Here is a 20321-nt window from a genome sequence, read left to right on the forward strand (position 1 = left end):
TATTGACATTTTTGGCGCAGTAACATTTTCTATTAAGAAATAGCAAATGGATCAAGACAAATTTTTAACTCAGGGTTCATCCATTAGGATTATCTTCTGGGAAAAGATGTGTTTTATAAACGACTGAATAATATTACAGATTTATTTTCTCTATCGAGTGTTGAGAACATCTGGCTTCAATATGTGGGAAGGGATCGAATGAGAAGATCAAAATCTGTTTTACTGAACAGTATCAAGTACACAAGAGTACTGTGCTCTTCACTCACTCTTCCCAGATTATGGAAAGGGTGCAGTAAAGCTGCTTCTAACCTACTGGAAGGTGACAATCCAAAATATGTGAACCTGGGTCAGCTGCAAGAAATTCAATTTGAACTCAGGCACGCTGGGCAGCTATTGTGGTTTTATAAAATAGTCACTATTCTTGACGGCAACAATTTTATTGCTTTACTGAGGAGAATGGTCATTAAAATACTTGAGAATCCAAAATTAATTTTAGGTGAACATTGCAATTCACAGGTAATAAATATGACCCTGATTTAGTATGTTTATTATTTGTTTGTTTTTAAATCCATATTTTGAGTTGTCTACATAACTAACTAAATAACTAGCAAATGGGTAGATTTCTTTTTTTTTTAAGGTTCTTATTTATTTCCAATTCCTGTGAAAAGAGGTTTTGGGGGAATTTGTATGTCAGAATCATTAAATACTTAATAAAGAAAGCAAAAAGTATTTACAAATTTCATTCATCCTTGGTTTGTTTAATAATTACAAGAACCTCCAAAACATTTTGGAAGACCAAATAACCAAAAGGCTTTGTTTTCTCTATAAATACAGAATTTGCTAGGGTTTAGAGTTGCCTCTTTGCAACACATGGTGATCTGAATAAAAATAAAATCTTTTCTAACTCCGTTGAGAAGGGAGATCTTAACCACAAAAAAACAAACAAAAATGAAAAAAATAATAATCTCAGCTGTTGGTAGTAGAGCATCCATCAAGTCGGATTATTACAAATCAATCAGAAGTTCATCAGATAATTGAAAAAAAAAAGCTGTCCTGTCTTGCACTCTGGGTGAGTTTGACACCAGGGGCCTGATTCATTAAGTATCTTAACTTGAGAAACTTCTTATTTCAGTCTCCTGGACAAAAACATGTTACAATGCAAGGAGTGCAAATTAGTATTCTGTTTTGCACATAAGTTAAATACTGACTGTTTTTTCATGTAGCACACAAATATCAACTTTAAATTTCAGTGTACAAATAAGCTATCAAGTATTTGTGTGTTACATGAAAAAACAGTAGTAAATTAACTTATGTGCAAAACAGAATACTAATTTGCACCCCTTGCATTGTAACATGGTTTTGTCCAGGAGACTGAAATAAGAAGTTTCTCAAGTTAAGATCCTTAATGACTCAGGCCCCAGGACACAAGATTCAAAAAATGCCTGCTGCCATCTTCAAACTAAAACAATTTGTAATAATTATATATATTTATATAATTTTAGGATGTAAGCTCGTATGAGCAAGGCCCCCCTCCCCTCCTGTCTCCATACCTGTTCTTCTGCTCTGTCTTTACTCCATATGTCACCCTGGAGTTCCTGAAGTATTGGTACTTTGTGTTTATTGTTCTGTACTATGTCACCCTGTTTGGTCTACTGTTTGTACTGTGTACAGCGCTGCAGAAACCTTGTGGCGCCCAACAAATAAATGATAATAATAATAATAATAATAATAATATATCTATATTTCAGCCATGAAGAACAAGAGAGAAGCTCAAGTGCTCCGTCCCACAGAAGCATGCAGGCTCCAACTGCTCTTTTAAAAATCATATATGTAAGAGTGAAAGGTCTGCATGTGCCCCAATCTGTGTGATGGAGAGTAGAGGGAGAAGATGGGACACAGCTTTCCACCCTTCCTTCAGCAGTCCCAAAATACCTTAAGTGCTCTTATTAAAGTTAAACTCCAAGAAATGGTTGCATAAACAAAAAAACAAAAACTCACAGCTTTGCAATCTGTCCATATGCCAGGCTCCCTCTTATCAAATGCCCGCAAATTTCAGACCTTCTGCCCTTTAATTTCTTTGTGCCAGACAACCTCACCCCCCTCTGCCAGGATTCATCATTCAGTCAATGAGTCAATATTTTCTCACAAATGCAAAGTCATTGGTATTTGTGTGTTTCTCTTTTAAAAAGTCATTAGGGAAAAACAAAGAAAAAAAAAAGAAAAAAGAAAAAAAAGGAAGCCCCAAGTAAAAACGAGCAAACACAAGAGAGGAATATTTAGTCTCTATTATCAGTATCCGACTCATCTTCTGCTTCCCACAGCCATGTGAAGAAAGCGGTGACAGATTTGAGGGCGACACCTTTTCCCTGTTGCTTCGCTGGGTTCTTGCTAGATTTTCACTTGTAAAATGGTTCTTCTTTATCACATCTTCATCATATAGAGCATCGAAGAACATCCTCAAAAGATTTGGGGGCTGGTCAATTTTCACAACAAGTGCCTGTGGAGCATAAGGAGCCTGTAGCTCCTTTGCCTCATTATTTAGGTATTTCTGAAGTAGCTTAGCTCTGGTGTGGATCACGTTGACATCTACTCTATAAGGACTCTCAAAGATAATGGCAGAGTGGCACACAGCACTCATTGGAGTTCGGATATAGGAGTTGGATGACAACTGCTGGTCATTTAAGTTGGCTTCAATCCAGTCAAATATCTGTTGGTTACTACTATTCTCTTTCAAGAGTCTTGTGAGCACTTTGTCCAGCTCTGCTGGGGAAAGATCTTTCTTACTGGATGACTCAGTCTCCTCTTCCAATATGTACTCAAGTTTATGTTCACTGATAAACTTGTTCACATCCTGATCTTTTGACAGGAATTCCTTCCAGCTGAGTCCAGATTCTTGCCAGAGGGCACCTGCTTTTTTGTGAGACATTCCTTTACACTGTAGACCTAAGAACTCTGCTAGTAAGATACCTGCTTTCCCAATTGGAACCAATGTTTTAGTCAACTCTCTGCACAACTCTCTCATTGGAATTCCTTCCTCCAACAAAACAGGTCTGATGAGCTCAAATACAGCCAGATGTGAGGGATGTCAATCTCCATATCTTCACCCACCTCAAGTACTTCCAAAACTCCCTTATAATACTGCTCCTTGGATAGTGTGCCCGCCTTCACTAGTGTACAGAAGGAGCCCCATGTGCTCCGGGCAATAGTACTCCTTTCCAACGTGGACTCAATACCATTCCGAACAAAGATGAAGAGCATCAAAGGGCAGTTCAGCTCCTGCACGCACTGGAGTGCCTCCTTCATATCATTAATATGTAGCTACTCTTCTATAATTGATCTAGATTTTTTCTCCAATTCTTCTTCGGACATAGAGGATATTGAGGCGGTAGCTGTAGGAGCAGCTGTTGAGGGCTCACATTTGATGCTTTCTTTGGTGTGATCCCTTGGCTCAGTCATACTTGCTACACTTTGTAGTGCAAATTCAGAAAAAAAGAGTGCAATGACTGGTATATTAGGATTTCAGCACTGAGTAATTCAGCAATGGAGCTTTCTCTAACACTGCTACCACCCTCCTCTTTCTCTTCTATCTCTTTGCCTGCCAAACTGCTCTATACTCTGTCCTAACCCTTCTCTATCCCTCTCTCAAATGACGCTAGATCGCGGTGGAGGGCGGTATTTATAGATTCAAAAAATCGCGAGATCCGACGACGTCACGATAACGTTTTGCCTCATTTTGGAATCCGAAAAGGTGCGAGAGTACCGAGCCGACTCTGTCACGACTGATAATGGGTACCTGCTGTTGTTGGCGCAACTCAGAGGAAAGCGCGGAGTCTAACGTGCCCCTGGTATTCACCAGGAACCCCCGCAAGGAAGTATGGACTCCGCTGCAGGGACACGCAGGTCGCGGTCCTTCCTAGAGTCCACAGCGAGATACAAGGAGGTGTCAGACAGGCTGGGTCAGCAACGTTCAGGTAGAAGAGGTACAAAGGAAAATCCAGAAGAATGGTGAGGCAAGCCGGGTCGGTAACTTTCAGGGAGAACAGTACAAAGGCAGAATCCAAATAGAGGTGGTCAAACGGTCCGGGTCAAAAGGTCACAAGCAGCACGAGGATAGTCAGGAACGAATATAGCAACTGGTAAACACAAACGCTGGAGGCAGGAAGACCTGATACTGTGGCACTGGTGAGAGGGCTGGAAGAGGTTTAAATACTGTGGTAACCCAATCAGAATCAGCGCTGCAGCGCTGTCATACCTGCCGCCGGGAATCCTGTTCATAGCGTCCCGTTGCCTAGCAACGGGGCGCGTCATCACACCCAGAGGTCGGACGGCAGCGGAATCCGGAAGTAATGCGTCTGGTTGCTAGGCAACCAGACGCGCTGTCAGCAGACAGGCGGCCGTGCGAAACGGCGCCTGACAGACTCGGCTCGGTACTCGGAACCCCGAAGTTCGTGTGGGTTCGATTTTCAAGAAACCGAGCCCGCCCATCTCTATTTTTAATCTGCTTATATATCACTTTGTCCGATTTTCATTCTGTCCCTATTTTTTTTCTCAGTCTATCCAGACACAGGGATCTCTCTCAGCGGTCCTGAGTATCACACTCCTCTCTCCTGTCACCCCCGGCAACCACCAACCACTCCCAACTGTCACCCCCGGCAACCACCAACCACTCCCAACTGTCACCCCCGGCAACCACCAACCACTCCCAACTGTCACCCCCGGCAACCACCAACCACTCCCCACTGTCATTTCTCCCTCCAGGAATCTTTTTTTTTTATTTTTTAAATCTTTATATACACCTATAACAATTAACAAATGTGACCACATCTAACCAGGCATGTATATGAACACAGCCATGAGTACACACATATATTTACATATAGGTACAGCCTAGGGTACTCAGGTTTTGGGGTATCCCAACAGTGCTCCCATTTTTCAAACTAATTTTCCAACTAAATATATCTGGACTGAATTGGATAATCGATGACACTTATTATTATTATTATTATTATTATTATTATTATTATTATTATCATTACTAATTAATTAATTCCGCCAGGTTAATTAATTGGGGAACTGTATGTGGTAAAATCAGAAGAGGAGTAATGTGTCCAGGGGAAATGGATCATGTTGGCAGGTATGGCTAAACCCAGGCTTGACTATCCTGGGGCACTCCAGGTGTTGTGAAACTACAAGTCCCCGCATACCCTTCCAGCAATACGCTGCTATATATTGGCAAAGCATGCTGGGGCTTGTAGTTGCACAACACCTGCAGTGCCACAGGTTAGCCAAGCCTGGCTTAACCAATGAGCCAGGACTGGAAAAGGAGTTACCATTCATGTAAGGTAAATTCCCATAATCCTCTTTTTGCAAACTGATGGTGTATAACTAATAAATACTTATTTTCATTAATATTGTTGCTTTGAACAAGTCCATAATTATATATTATGTTTATTAACAATAGTGCACAACAATAAAAGCATTCTAATTAATAACTAAACAATGCTGATTCACTCATAATCTTGGGCACGTTTGAAGAACACTTACACTAGATTCTTATATATTATATTTAAGTAAAATGCAATAGATTGCTAATTACTGCTTACTGAATGACAGATAATGAATACTACATGTGTAGTCTGTGCACCTGCATGGGGACCCTGCAATTATTATTTTTTATAGAATTATATCATGGTATGTATTAACTAAGGCCCACCATAGTGCCTCTGTCTGGCAGCTTGGCCACTACACTGCAAGGACCAGGTCCCACTCCTCTGCTTTAACTGATGCTGCATTGGACAGAGTTAAGGAGCTGAACCCAGCAAACAAAGTACCAGAGGAGTGGTGTGCTATAGTACAGATCCTATATTTGACCTCTACTACATACTTGCCAACTCTCCTGGAATGTCCGGGAGACTCCCGAAATTCGGGTTGGTCTCATGGACTGCCGGGAGAGCTGGCAAATCTCCCGTATCCCACAATATCAGGGCTAAAATGACGCGATTCGCTGTGAATCGCGTAATTTTGGCCCTGCGACAAAACGGACGCTTTGTCGCGGAGGCGGGGCCAAAATGATGCATTAGCCCGGGCCAGCCCCCTCCCGCCCTCTAGACACGCCCATCTCCAGGATACAACTTGCCAAAAGTAGGCAAGTATGCTCTACCATCTCTCCAGGGCATGGCCTCTTAGTCCCACCTTCAGGTGAAACGTGTCTATCACTGGGATAAGTCTGTGGTGTGTGGCTGACAGTGGGACTTGTGCCATGCAACTAGCAGTTCGATCTAGGCTGAAATCACCAATGTAAATTACAATGTTTTGTGAGGCCTGCATACATACATTTACGGACAGAGCAGTACCCCTGCTTGAGCTTATAGCACTGCTCATAGATGTACAGCTATACACCTGCTAGATCCCATAACAGAAAGCATTCAGGATGGATAATAATGTAAGCCACAAACACTATTCCTGCACAGGGACCCTCTGCTGTCTGTGTCTATCACTGTATTGAAGCAGTATGCAGTACTTTTCTAAGCATGACTTTAACCATTTTCAAATGCAAAGATCATTCTAGGACTTTGTAGATCCCATTGTAAAAATGATTTATTTCACACAACAGAAGTAGAGAACGTCCACATATCCATCTGGAGGTAGTGCCGTAACCAAGAATTGAAATTCCAAGGCGACAAAACCCTTTTTGAAAAGTAGTTACTGTATAGAGATGTGCATTAAAAATACTAAAATTATATTTATACTGCTTGGTGGATAATAATTATAATGTCATGTGCATTTAGTACGGGCAGTGATTTTATTGCAGCTAGCAATGACATACAAAATATTTTGACAATGTCCATATTTATTTCAAAGAGTCATATGGGATAAAATGTTCATTTCATAACATGAGTCCTGACTGTGAAAGTCCTGGAGTTTCGTTAGGTTGATGTTAGTACGCTCTCTGGCGTAATGTCAATGGACAGAGTAGGAAAAACACACACATATGCTAACGCTTACTGTACATCTGGAATGACGCATGACCCTCCCACAGAGTTGCAACTACAGATGTGACTCATTGACTCCATGGAACATGAAGACACAGGAGGAAGTCACTTGCCTCTACAGGGTCTTAAATTTGACAGCCACTATAAACTTGGAAAAACATCTGATAGATTTTAGAATCAGAAGCTGAGGAAAACCATATTGTGAATCCTGTGTATGTGAAATCAGAAAACACATGGGTAAATGTTTATTCATAGTTCTGCAAAATGGCCGTGGGACTCGATTCCTTTGATGTGTTTGCGGTGCCATAAACCTATATAAACTGTAATAGGCACAGCCTTAGTTCCACTTCACCTAAATACAAGTTCATTTTTACAGGGCAACATTCTATGCATTTTTGGCATTGTTCAGTAGATTAAAGTGTACCATAAACAGGCAGGAGTTTTTCCTGGGATAGACGATCAACTATTTCACACAGGAAGTCAAGATTGTAGACCAGTCAACATGACCCATTTATGATGATGTCCGCTACATCTTACCCCATTATCTGATCACTGCCACCAATTTAATTCCCGCAGTGTAATAATGCTCTGCGACTTTACCCCATATGTGATTACAGCCACCAATCCCATTTGTACAGCCTGATACTGGTACAGCATCTCTTTTACCGTTGTTTGACCGCAGTCAATGAGCTAGATGTAGGAGTTTTAAGCATAGTCAACTTATCCCATCTTTGTGATTCAGTAAGTACGACAGGATATTTGTAATTAAGTTAATGAATAAAATGGCAATTAGGTGTTGCTTTCACAGCAAACCTTCTTGCAGGATTATATTACTAGCCCAGGGTCATTTGCTGCACTCAAAACTAGCTGTCCCTCCTCCTCCTCTGTTCTGCAATCGTGTAATTGGAGGGGTGAATGGGGGAGGGGCTAATTGGGTTTGATACTAAATTAAGATATTCTGTAAGGATTTGGAGGAGTCCATTATTGGAGTTAACATCAGTTACCTAATGCAGCCTGGGTTATTGCAGTTGGAAAATAAGTGAAAAAATCGGTACTACCGAATAATGGTATTATATCTCATAACATATTTAATAGGGGGGCAAACATTTTCATCATCAGAACCCCAATGATGAAATAATAAATGATCCCTAAAACCCTTGTTTACCATTGTATTAAATAGAAGTTTTACTTTCTTGCTAAATCGTAGTCAAAATAAAAAAATAAATCCACAAGTTCCTATAAAAAAAAGGATACACCTGCACACCAGGAATGACAGATGCACGATTGTCATGCCAATCACAAGTGTTTTCACAAGCGCTTATAATTGACTAGTGGTAAAGGGAGTCATGTTTATTTCCAATTATAGTCATTTTGAGTCTGCTATTCATAGTGAGCAGGTTGGTCGTTTTTTATTTGGATGTTTGGGGGAAGTCCATTTGGTCTATGTTGGATCAAGAAGTTTTGGGCATTCGTTTATTTAAAGTTTAATTGAAAATCTCATATTTGTTATTTTAAAAATAATTTTGCAGAGTGCTGAAGAACAATCTTGCTAATTACCCCAGTCCACACAACTCAGGGTGGTGGGGTGGAAGGGGGAGGGGTGAGTGAACATTGGGCTTATAGCCTCTGTGGGGGCATTGTTTTTGCACCCCTCCCTCCTATAGAGTTTACCAGCAGAGAAATCGACATCTGTGGTCTCCCTATTATAGGATGAGACCAGCCCAGCCGTTGTCTAGCTCTAGAAATGATTGCGGACTTGTGGGAGGGGGAACATGCTGCTCATTTTATAATTAGTTTATTTTTTTTTACACAGGGCACTGCTCATATGTAATATTTTATTACAGGTCACAAGTGCTTCTTAATGGAGCCTAACAGGTTCCATTAAATGTAGGTCTTCTGCTTGAGAAGTGTGCTTCTAGCTGCACTCCAAGCAATGTTGTAAAATGTTTCACACAAACTAAAGTGAGTAATTTGATAAAAACAGTCCTAGGGGTATATTTACTAAACTGCAGGTTTGAAAAAGTGGAGATGTTGCCTATAGCAACCAATCAGATTCTAGTTATCATTTATTTAGTACATTCTACAAAATCACAGCTAGAATCTGATTGGTTGCTACAGGCAACATCTCCACTTTTCAAACCCGCAGTTTAGTAAATATATTTCCTGATGTTTCCTTAAACCACTAATAAGGCTTAAACAGCGTTATAGGACAAAAACAGAAACCTTTATTTAAGTGGAAGGAGTGAAGTAAATGGGTAGGAGATTGGATTAAGATTTTTCTGCTTCTCCCCACATTGAGGCGCCATGAGTACGGAGAAGGGACTTGCACCTTCATGTGCTGGGTGGCCCTTCATGATGCACTGGTAGAAAATGTAAGTGTTTTGCGGTGCTCAACTGTTGTGATTCTTAAATGAGTTGCAGCATGTTTTTCCATACATTTCTGGGATGGGCAACCTTATCGTCAGCTTTTGCTTGATGTCATAAAGGGTTGACCCCATTGAGATGGAAGTCTCCTCCTGGGACCCTCACTGTAATGTTGTATTGAGCAAAAAAAGAAAGTATGCAAGACTGGAAAACAGCAGACAGAGTTCACTATGTTATGGAAGGGAGGTGTGTAACGGCAGCATGTGATATAGTTGTCCAATCATATGCTGCTGCAATACACACCTTCCTGCATGGTGGGATTGATTGGTCTGCCTCCTAAGTTGTCTTCTGTGATAGCTGGGGTCAGTGCTGAATACAAGGTAGTGATGGGATTACTAGAAGAGGGAAACACACTGCTCATGAGTTCGCCTGATGAATATGTGTTGTCCCAGAGTGGACAACCGCTTTAATAAGTTACTAGGAGATATAGTTCAGTGGTTGGCTGAGCTTCATGATAAATGCAGCTAAGGGGTTGGCTAAATTCTACTGTAAATGTTGTCAGCACCAGCTGGAGTTCTAATGGAAGCTCATCTCTGATCTATAGCATGGACTCCCAGCTCTGTTGCTCAATAGCAGCACTAAGCTGTTAGATATTACTTCTTCAAGTGCAAAGGAGCCCATTACTTGTTCAATCATGTCAACTGAGCCATCTGTAAATAAGCATAAATAATTCAAATTGTGTTCATTTGGGGCAGCCAAGGCCTGCAGTTGAGAAACACCAATATACAGAGTACCCTGTACTGCAGCATTGACAAGACAATAATCAGCTGACTATCAGGAGGCAGAAACCTAATGCAAGAGCCACCATAAGACGAAGATAGCAGGCACTGATGTGGCTGCTGGATCCCTGACTTCCACTGTTACAGTTGTTGGAGAAGCAGCATTGGACACTCACACCAGAGACTTTTGTACCTTCCCGCAATGCACGATCGCAGAATGACTTGAAAGAGCAAGACTTCATCACTCCACCTGGAAATATACACAAACCAGGACCAACATGTTATGATTCTGACTATAACAATCAACATATCAAAGGAAGATTTCTTTCTTACATGAAAGCTGCCTATATGTTTAATATCATTTATTATAACTTATTTATGGAGCAGTAGAATGACATAACATGTGATCATGTTACATTAAGTTTACATTGTATCTCCATGGATTCTCGTATTATTATAGTTTTAACAATATACTATACTGTATTTAGTTAGAAGCTGAACAACAAGACTTCATGATGTCATAAGGAGAATATGGGTTCTGGTCAAAAAATATTAAAGACCGTTAGCCTATGGAAACTAAGACCCCCCTCGTTCTGGGCTAGCAAAGATCTGAATTCTGAAAAAGCAAAGTTCTATGTTAATGAAGTGGCAAACATCAAGACTGTCCTGGGGAGGGGCCTGGATATGGCTATAAGAATTCTGAGTGGGTGGAGCTTGCTTCTCTAGATGGATGAGCTGATAGGATGGGTTATGCTTATAATTGGCTTGTCTGCAGCATCCATCCGATAAGGTAGTTGTATCCCCTAAATTATATCCCAGTTGGTACATCCCCGCTTGAATAAACTCACAGCACAAATTACAATTACTTTCCAAATCTTAGGTGACATAATCTTGTATATTAAGACTTCCTGAATATGTTGGTAGTATTCTCGAGTGCATGAAAAATGTATAAAACAAAAGCATGTTGATTTTGTCCTTAGTGTCAAAGGTCTTCACGGTATTTCAGATACACTACTAAAGGAAAATTATTATGTTTAATTTTTCTCTGTTCCTTCACTAAAGACGTGCTTGGGACACATGTTCGCAAGAAGTTCATTCAGCATTGAGTCATTAGAAATTATATTGCTGTTTATAAGACCTGTTCTTTAACACTTGTCTACTAAGTAGGTCTAGTTTTGATAATGACTGATTACAATAACTAACAACTCAGATCTTAACTGTCAGAATGGTGATAGTCCCACAATAGTGAATGCATACTCACTGGATTGCCCACGGATTATGGCACAAGCGTCAGATTCTCGGGGGCATTGCTGTGATCCTTGCCGATTACAGTCATGGTCATTGGAACCCACACAAGAAAAACACTGTAAACTGCTGCCTGACAGAAGAAATACATTTGTATAAAATATACCATAAAAGTAAGTTCAAGGAAGCTTCTTTAAAGAAACACAACATGCCAATCTGCTCTATGAGTGTAGTAATGGAACTGTGTCAATTGACCACACGCTCATCTGGCAAATCAATTTTAAAATAAGGGACAATGAGACAATACTTTTAGGCTTAGGAGACCAAAAATATGATAAAATAATACCTAACTGTTGTTGGAATTAAATTGCTAAGATCACAAAACCACATGTGCTGTTTATAATTTACCTTCCATTCAAGTTTACTATTTACTTAACAATTTTAGAAAGTTTGGGGCACAACAATGGAGTTGGGCCCAGTAATCTTAGCACTGTTTCCAGATTTGTTCTGGAAGTACTAGCTGGGCAGATTAATCCAATTAGCACACTAAGTGATAGAGTATATCACTTGAATTTAAAATTGTCTTTCAGTAAGAGTCACATTTGAGAATCTTCTGTAGATATACGGTATATAGTTCAGTAACGATTTCTAACAGAATGATGTAGTTGATAGACAATAAAGTAGCATACTTTATACACTGAACAGCCACGTTAAAACCACCTGCCTAATATTGTGTAGATCCTCCCTTGTGCCAACAAAACAGCTCTGACCCATCGAAACCCATGAGCCTCAAACCATTCCTGGACAATTTTTGCAGTGTGGGAGAGCACATTATCCTGCTGAAAGAGGCCACTGCCATCAAGAAATACTGCTGCCATGAAGGGGTGTACTTGGTATGCAACAATGATAAAGTAGGTGGTATTTGTCAAAGTAACATCCACATGAAAGCCAGGACCCGAGGTTTCCCAACAGAACATTGCCCTGAGCATCATACTACCTCAGCCGGCTGGCCTTCTTCCTATAGTGCATCCTGGTGCCATATCTTCCCCAGATAAAGGACGCACACACACCTGACCATGCACATGATGTCATAGAAAACGTGATTCATCAGACCAGGCCGCTGTCTTTCATTGCTCCATGGCCCAGTTCGGGCACTCAAGTGCCCATTGTCTTTAGCGGTGGACAGGGGTCAGCATGGGCACTCTGTCCAGTCTGCACTGTGTTCTGACTCCTTTCTATCGTAGCCAGCATTAACCTTTTCAGCAATTTGTGCTACAATAGCTCTTCTGTGAGATGGGACCAGGCCAGCTTTTGCTTCCCACACGCATCAATGAGCCTTGGGCGCCTATGGCCCTGACACCGGTTCACCGATTGTCCTTTCTTGGATCACTTTTGGTAGGTACTAACCACTGCCTACTGGAAACACCTCACAAAACCTTCCGTTGTGGAGATCCTCTGACCCAGGCATCTAGCCATCACAATTTGGCCCTTATTAAAATTGCTCAGATCCTTACGCTCGCCCCTTTTTCCTGTTTCCAACACATCAACGTCAATAACTGACTGCTCCCTTGCTGACTAACATATCCCACCCCTTGACAGGTGCCATTGTATCAAGATAATCAATGTTATTCACTTCACTTGTCAGTGGTTTTAATGTTGTGGCTGATTGGTGTGTGTGTTCCTATAGTTTTTTTTTGTGCACAATTATGGTCTTTCTGGTGCTATGAATAACATGAAAATTCATTTATAAAGCATAAAAAAGTGTTTTGTGATTTCATGCACCTTGTTTGCACAATTTCACCCGTTTAAATAGAGCTTTTTTATCCCTTCAGAAGGACATCTCGGGGTGGTGAAGATCATTTCCTGGTGTTATATTATAAAGTACATTTCTACTTGTGTAAGGAAAACATTCATAATACATAATAATTTTGTGTCACATATAATAAGTTCCTGATGTCCCATCATTTTCACAGTCATGGTTGGTTCATGTAGTCTACATTACATGCAATTATATACCTGGATTAAGGGTGTATGTTAGGACGGTTTTTGGTATTTTTATCATTTACTTATGTAGCGCCGATCATATTATGCAGCAGTGTACAGAGAATATGTACTGGAGAAACTGTCTGCCTCTTCACAAGATGTAAGCAAAACCCCTTTTTCAGTCTTTGAAGCCTCTGTGGTTTTAATCAGAGAACATCACAGCTTGTACACATGGTGCTTGATCTTGTGTAGTTAATATACAGCATTATGCCCCCAAAAAAATATGTAAGGAGCTATCAATTACTAAATGGACGGACCAAACTAGCCAACAACATGAAAGGTTCTTGGGGTATATTTACTAAACTGCGGGTTTGAAAAAGTGGAGATGTTGCCTATAGCAACCAATCAGATTCTAGCTGTCATTTTGTAGAATGCACTAAATAAATGACAGCTAGAATCTGATTGGTTGCTATAGGCAACATCTCCACTTTTTCAAACCCGCAGTTTAGTAAATCTAGCCCCTTGTCTTTGTTGAATCTTTGATAGTCCATACATTTGCAAGCAGGGCCTTCATACCTTTCTGCCTGTAATTACCCTGTATAGTTTTATTTACTGTGTTTGTTCCCAATTGTAAAGCGCTATGAAATTTGCAGGCACTATATAAAAATAAATGTTGATGAAGATAATGCTAGTTCAGCTAGAGCCTTAAGGTTTAACACCATCAAGCTTAATTTGGGTGTGATTTAAAATCACTGCTATAAAATACAAACATCACGGATATAGCTATATGCACATTAAAGATATATGCACATTGAAAATATATAAATCCTGAGGACATTTAAAGATGGAGGCCAAGGGCAAATGCCTACTCTGCCCTGTTGTAAATCCAGCATTGTGTGTAAAATCATGTATATAGGTCTTTAAGGAACAAGTTCCAATACACCATCGAAGAAGAACCTCAGGATTTTCGGGTTTGGGAATCTCAGATAGCGCACCATGGTAGTCTGCACTAGCTGGTTAGGAACACTTTCCTAAGAACTGGAGTGGTGAAAGACATCAGGGGGTAAATGTATGAATCTCCGGATTCTTCATCTCCGGCGTGTTCAGCCTTTTCAGCGCTCAAATTTAAAGCGGCGCTGCATTGTAAAGGGAAGAGGCTGAACACGCCGGAGATGAAGAATCCGGAGATTCATACATTTACCCCCAGATTGTATGTTCTTCAGGACATGAGCCAATGTGTTATAAAACCACTGCATGTTCTATTATATTTATGAACTTTTGCATATCCATTTACTTGTATTTGTTAAGAAATATCCATGTAAGATATTATATTCTGATCCTTGCACATGTATAATGTGTGGACTGATGGATCATTGTAATAATAATAATTACATAAATCCTTTAGAATTTTCATAAATTCATTAATTCTTTACATTCTCCGTAGAACTGAGCTGAATTTTTTTGTAATGAAAAAATATAATTTGCAATTAATTAGTCATTTGACTGAGTTTATGGTTACAGCTGTAATTAAAAGCACAATTTCTTCTAAAGTTGCGCAAAGATGAAAGAACTCTTACAACCTAACATGGAACGCTGTAGACATATTAGATTACTGGAAATATTTCTTAATTGAGGCTAACAAGAAAATAAGTAGAAGTAAACAAATGATGTCATCTGCTGTTCATAAATCCCAAACTAACGAAGTAAAGCTGCCAATGGTTCTAAACCATCAAGCTTTGTTGGCAATCCCGATTGGACGTAGAGACTCCAAGTTTATTATAATCAATGAGGATCATATTATTGATGACCAGTAAACCAGCGACTCTGCCGATGATCTAGACTTCAACTCCACTAATCATCATTTATTTATATAGCGCCACTAATTTCGCAGCGCTATACAGAGAACTCAATCACATCAGTCCCTGCTCCATTGGAGCTTACAGTCTAAATTCCCTAACATACACACACACAGACACACAGACAGAGAGGGAGAGACTAGGGTCAATTTTGATAGCAGCCATGCACCGGAGCACCCGGAAGAAACCCACGCAAACACAGGGAGAACATACAAATTCCACACAGATAAAGCCATGGTCAGGAATCAAACTCATGACCCCAGTGCTGTGAGGCTAACCACTAGGCCACTGTGCTGCCCTATTATGGTGGCACATAATATAACTAGGGCTGTTGGAGAGGGGCGACCAGCAAGGGCACAACACTATAGGGGGGGCGCACTTTATGAGTATTTTAGGTTCATTTGGTTAAAATTAAGGGCTAGGGGGGTGGTAGTTTGCCTTCTCGCCCCAGGTGCTAACATTTTAAGTTAATGTTCTGAGTTTAATAACAATTTGAAGTCATAAATGTATGGTGGCACAGTGGTTAGCACTGCTACCTCACAGCTCTGGGGTCATGAGTTATATTCCCAATTGTGTGGAGTTTGTATGTTCTCCCAGTGTTCGTGTGAATTTCCTCCGGGTGCTCCAGTTTCTTCCCACACTCCAAAGACTGGCAGGGTAATAGGTTGGACCCTAGTGTGTGTGAGCTTGTGTGTCATTGAATTCCAATGGGGCAGGGGACGTTTTGAATTACAAATATTCTCTGTACAGGACTGTGTAATACGGTGGCGCTATATAAATAAGCGATAACAATAATTAGTAATACTGAATAGGTTATATAATACTGAGACATTAACATAGCGATCTAGGGATATGATTGCATCAGTTCTGTAATATAGCATGTTATAATGCAATGGGACTAAGTTAGGTAAAAGCCTGTTGCACCACACTTGGTAATGCAATACCCTGTGCAATATTTATATATTTCAAAATAAAGTCCAACATAAATATAAAATAAATATATACAGAAAAAACAGTAAACCACAGAAGGGTCAGCATAGTAGGAAGGTAGATTGTATATTAAATGCTCCAGGTTCATATGGGGATATGGTGCTAGGCTGCCTTAATTGAAAACGAAAAGGTTTACTAAAGGGGAACAGTGAAACAGTGTCTAGATATGCAGCTGCGAAACGTCATATATAATAACAAAATGTTTTACAGTGTATGGAGCAACGGGAATTAAACTAGATTACTTCTTTTGAAATAGTTCAGTGTATAGCAATAAGCAAGCTATGGATCTCCAGTTGTTTTGCATTTATAAATCCTAATGTGTCCATGCTGGGACTTGTAGTTCCACAACAGCTAGACAGCTACAGCTTGTCTCCCTTTGGTGTACACTATAATTCTTTACTGCAAAAGCAGTTTTTTCTGGTACTGAAGGGGTTAGCCCTTAGTTTGGTTGAAACCTTGAAATGAGCTGAGAGTAGGTGGAAAGCCATAAAATTATATTTTTAACCAATTTAAGCTACAGAACTTCCTGCCTGACACTATTGTAGAATTTCAAAGTCACCACTTACCTTCCTGTATCCTGAGAGCACAGAGAAGCAGAAGGGTGTATATTAACCACATGGTAACCGTCCCAGTGTCTTCCCTGCTGACTAGTGAAGGGGCCTTCACTACCTCTAGGATTATCGTCTTTCTTTAATCTCTTGATAAATGGGGGCAGCACATGCTGGCAGAAACAACTCATTCCAGTTAAAAGCTCCTGTCACATTATCTCTAGAAAAGCATCCCAGCTTAAGCCTCCTATTCCAAGTTTATTCTGATCTCCTGAGTTCTTAGGTCATTAACCCCCTTACACCTATATATGCCATAAGAGAAATATCACAGCATTAAAAAGTTTTTTGTTTTTTTTAAATTATATCATCAAAATAATATATTGTTTGATTGGTTATTATTTAATATCACACATAGAAAAGAGATAGTAATCTATTTTTTTCTATAAACTCAGCATAATTGTCATAATCATAATTAGACACTTGCTGGTGGTTTATAGAAGTCTGATTCCTCCAGCTACCTTGTCAGAATTCTCAAGTCATGTTGTGTATGTGTTGAATATATATGTTTACAGCAAAGTATTTATATGATTTTTTTGAGGTATAACATTTTGATCTAATAAAAGATGTGCTATTTTGCTGAATTAAATCTATAATTACATAGGTTTTCACGATAGTTACGATAGTTATGATTTACAGGACAAAAAACTTGTATAAAGAGAGAGAAGTCAGTTGTACTACTAAGGGGGGACATGCAGCAATACAGTTCCTGTAAAAGAATATGTCCCAGAACAGAGCTAATGTAAGAATTACAGATACAGAATGTCAAGTGTCAAAATAAAATCAGATTTTGGGATATTCTTAATTTCTAAGTTTGTATTGTAAAGGCGCATTTTGAACAAATGGGTATGACCCACAAAAGATGCTTAACCTGTGGGTCAGAATCACTTTTCGTGGTTAGATGTAACATTCTATTCAGACCAATGGCACAATGACACTTGGGGAGTTCTAGAACACTGGCACACTGACACATGGGCAGTCCCAGAACACTGGCACACTGACACATGGGGAGTCCCAGAACACTGGCACACTGACACATGGGCAGTCCCAGAACACTGGCACACTGACACATGGGGAGTCCCAGAACAGTGGCACACTGACACATGGGGAGTCCCAGAACACTGGCACACTGACACATGGGGAGTTCCAGAACACTGGCAAACTGACACATGGGGAGTCCCAGAACACTGGCAAACTGACACATGGGGAGTCCCAGAACACTGGCACATGGGGAGTCCCAGAACAATGGCACACTGACACATGGGGAGTCCCAGAACACTGGCACACTGACACATGGGCAGTCCCAGAACACTGGCACATGGGGAGTCCCAGAACAGTGGCACACTGACACATGGGGAGTCCCAGAACACTGGCACATGGGGAGTCCCAGAACAATGGCACACTGACACATGGGGAGTCCCAGAACACTGGCAAACTGACACATGGGGAGTCCCAGAACACTGGCAAACTGACACATGGGGAGTCCCAGAACAATGGCACACTGACACTTGGGGAGTTCTAGAACAATGGCACACTACCATATGGGAAGTCCCAGAACAATGGCACACTGACACATGGTGAGTCCTAGAACACTGGCACATGGGGAGTCCCAAAACACTGGCACACTGACACATGGGGAGTCCCAGAACACTGGCACACTGACACATGGGGAGTCCCAGAACACTGGCACACTGACACATGGGGAGTCCCAGAACACTGGCACACTGACACATGGGGAGTCCCAGAACACTGGCACACTGACACATGGGAAGTCCCAGAACACTGGCACACTGACACATGGGGAGTCCTAGAACACTGGCACATGAGGAGTCCCAAAACACTGGCACACTGACACATGGGGAGTCCCAGAACACTGGCAAACTGACACATGGGAAGTCCCAGAACAGTGGCACACTGACACATGGGATGTCCCAGAACACTGGCACATGGGGAGTCCCAGAACAATGGCACACTGACACATGGGGAGTCCCAGAACACTGGCACACTGACACATGGGGAGTCCCAGAACACTGGCACACTGACACATGGAGAGTCCCAGAACAATGGCACTCTGACACATGGGGAGTCCCAGAACAATGGCACACTGACACATGGGGAGTCCGAGAACACTGGCACACTGACACATGGGGAGTCCCAGAACACTGGCAAACTGACACATGGGGAGTCCCAGAACACTGGCACTCTGACACATGGGGAGTCCCAGAACACTGGCACGCTGACACTTGGGGAGTTCTAGAACAATGGCACACTAACATATGGGAAGCCCCAGAACATTGGCACACTGACACATGGGGAGTCCTAGAACACTGGCACATGGGGAGTCCCAAAACACTGGCACACTGACACATGGGGAGTCCCAGAACACTGACACATGGGGAGACCCAGAACACTGGCACACTGACACATGGGGAGACCCAGAACACTGGCACACTGACACATGGGGAGTCCCAGAACACTGGCACACTGACACATGGGGAGTCCCAGAACACTGGCACACTGACACATGGAGAGTCCCAGAACAATGGCACGCTGACACTTGGGGAGTCCCAGAACACTGGCACACTGACACTTGGGGAGTCCCAGAACAATGGCACACTAACATATGGGAAGTCCCAGAACAATGGCACACTGACACATGGGGAGTCCCAGAACACTGGCACACTGACACATGGGGAGTCCCAGAACACTGGCAAACTGACACATGGGAAGTCCCAGAACAGTGGCACACTGACACATGGGATGTCCCAGAACACTGGCACATGGGGAGTCCCAGAACACTGGCACTCTGACACATGGGGAGTCCCAGAACACTGGCACACTGACACTTGAGGAGTTCTAGAACAATGGCACACTAACATATGGGAAGCCCCAGAACAATGGCACACTGACACATGGGGAGTCCTAGAACACTGACACATGAGGAGTCCCAGAACACTGGCACACTGACACATGGGGAGTCCCAGAACACTGGCACACTGACACATGGGGAGTCCCAGAACACTGGCACACTGACACATGGGGAGTCCCAGAACACTGGCACACTGACACATGGGGAGTCCCAGAACACTGGCACACTGACACATGGGGAGTCCCAGAACACTGGCACACTGACACATGGGGAGTCCCAGAACACTGGCACACTGACACATGGGGAGTCCCAGAACACTGGCACACTGACACATGGGGAGTCCCAGAACACTGGCACACTGACACATGGGGAGACCCAGAACACTGGCACATGGGGAGTCCCAGAACACTGGCACTTGGGGTCCAACCTGTAAAAAGGGTGAGATAATAAGAGCTTCTGGATGCTGTGTGTTTACAGAAATCTGCAGTAGTTGCAATACAATAACACGCAATTGAACACTAGATTCAGTGACGCTCAGCAATAAATGATTTACAGCATGAAAATATAGCTAACAAAGTAGAATTTATCAACAACATGAAGGAAACACTGAAAACCATTTGGCAATTTCAAATCAGTAG

The 20321-nt window shown here is 41.6% G+C and overlaps 1 pseudogene; it reads right to left on the bottom strand.

Annotated features, from left to right (window-relative positions):
* Positions 1-1946: 1946 nt before the first annotated feature.
* On the bottom strand, positions 1947-9777 carry LOC142095316 (eukaryotic translation initiation factor 4 gamma 1 pseudogene; annotated as a pseudogene).
* Between the last annotated feature and the right edge of the window lie 10544 nt (positions 9778-20321).

The sequence above is a fragment of the Mixophyes fleayi genome, chromosome 6, assembly GCF_038048845.1.
Source record: "Mixophyes fleayi isolate aMixFle1 chromosome 6, aMixFle1.hap1, whole genome shotgun sequence".
In the NCBI taxonomy this organism is placed as follows: domain Eukaryota; kingdom Metazoa; phylum Chordata; class Amphibia; order Anura; family Limnodynastidae; genus Mixophyes; species Mixophyes fleayi.